Genomic DNA, 1,721 nt, shown 5'->3' on the forward strand with positions numbered 1-1,721 from the left:
AATTGTAGAAACAGAAGATGGGACCTTGGTTGCCAGGGGCTGGGAGGGATGAGAATCAGTGTTTAATGGGGACGGAGTTTCAGTTTTGGGTGATGAAAAGATTCTAGAAATAGATGGCAGTGAATGTACTTAATGCCACTGAACTGTACACTTAAAAATGACTAAAATAGTGCTCACTTCGGCAGCACATATGCTAAAATCGGAACAATACAGACAAGATTCAGACAGCCCCTGACCAAGGATGGCATGCAAATTCACGAAGCATTCCATATTTTGAAATAGATCTATAGACTAATGGAACAGAATGGGGACCTCAGAAATAACACCACACGTCTACAACCATCTGATCTTTGACAAAACTGACAAAAGCAAGCAATGGAAAAATGATTCCCTATTTAAATAAATGGTGCTGGGAAAACTGGCTAGCCACATGCAGAAAACAGAAACTGGACCCCTTCCTTACACCTTATACAAAAAAGTAACTCAAAGTGGATTAAAGACTTAAATGTAAAACCCAAAACAATAAAAATTCTGGAAGAAAGCCTAGGCTATACCATTCAGGACACAGGCATGGGCAAAGACTTCATGACTGAAACACCAAATACGATTACAACAAAAGCCAAAATTGACAAAACAGATCTAATCAAACTAAAGAGCTTCTGCACAGCAAAAGAAACTATCATCAGCATGAACAGGCAACCTACAGAATGGGAGAAAATTTTTGCTGTCTACCCATCTGACAAAGGTCCAATATCCAGAATCTACGAGGAACTTAAACAAATTTACAAGAAAAAAACAACCCGATCAAAAAGTGGGCAAAGGATATGAACAGACACTTCTCAAAAGAAGACATGTATGTGGCCAACAAACATATGAAAAAAAGCTCATTACAGTTGGTCATTAGAGAAATGCAAATCAAAACCACAGTGAGATAACCTCTCACGCCAGTTAGAATGGCGATTATTAAAAAATCAGGAAACAGATGCTGGCGAGGCTGAGGAGAAATAGGAACACTTTTACACTGTTGGTGAGAGTGTAATTTAGTTCAACCATTGTGGAAGACTGTGTGGCGATTCCTCAAGGATCTAGAACCAAATACCATTAGACCCAGCAATCCCATTACTAGGTACATACCCAGAGGGTTGTAAATCATTCTACTATAAAGTCACATGCACACGTATGCTTACTGTAGCACTATTTACACTAGCAAAGACTTGGAACCAACCTAAATGCCCATCAGTGATAGACTGGATAAAGAAACTGTGGCACATATACACCATGAGAATTCTAGTGGGTTTTCTCTCTCAACACTGTAAATATTTCACTCCACTCTTTCTGTTTTCATGGTTTTTGTGAAGTCTAATGGAAGTCTTATCCTTGCCTTTTCCTCGTCTGGCTTCTTTCAGGGTTTTTTTCTTCATCTTGATTTTGTTTGTAGTTCAAAAGTATACCAGCCGGGCACGGTGGCTCATGCCTGTAATCCCAGTACTTTTGGAGGCCGAGGCGGGCAGATTACCTGAGGTCAGGAGTTTGAGAGCAGCCTGGCCAACATGGCGAAACCCTGTATCTACTTAAAAAAAAAAATACAAAAATTAGCCAGGTGTGCTTGTGGGCACGTGTAATTCCAGCTACTTGGGAGGCTGAGGCAGGAGAATCACTTGAATCCGGGTGGCAGAGGTTGCAGTGAGCCAAGATTGCGCCACTGCACTCCAGCCTGGGTG

At 41.1% G+C, this 1,721-nt stretch overlaps 1 non-coding gene across 1 annotated transcript; it reads left to right on the forward strand.

Annotated features, from left to right (window-relative positions):
* The first annotated feature begins 169 nt into the window (after positions 1–169).
* On the forward strand, positions 170–276 carry LOC119468633. The gene has a single exon (XR_005197352.1). It is a non-coding gene; the product is annotated as a U6 spliceosomal RNA (small nuclear RNA).
* The last annotated feature ends 1,445 nt before the right edge of the window (positions 277–1,721 follow it).

Source organism: Cebus imitator, unplaced genomic scaffold (genome assembly GCF_001604975.1).
Source record: "Cebus imitator isolate Cc_AM_T3 unplaced genomic scaffold, Cebus_imitator-1.0 Scaffold461, whole genome shotgun sequence".
Classification (NCBI taxonomy): Eukaryota; Metazoa; Chordata; class Mammalia; order Primates; family Cebidae; genus Cebus; species Cebus imitator.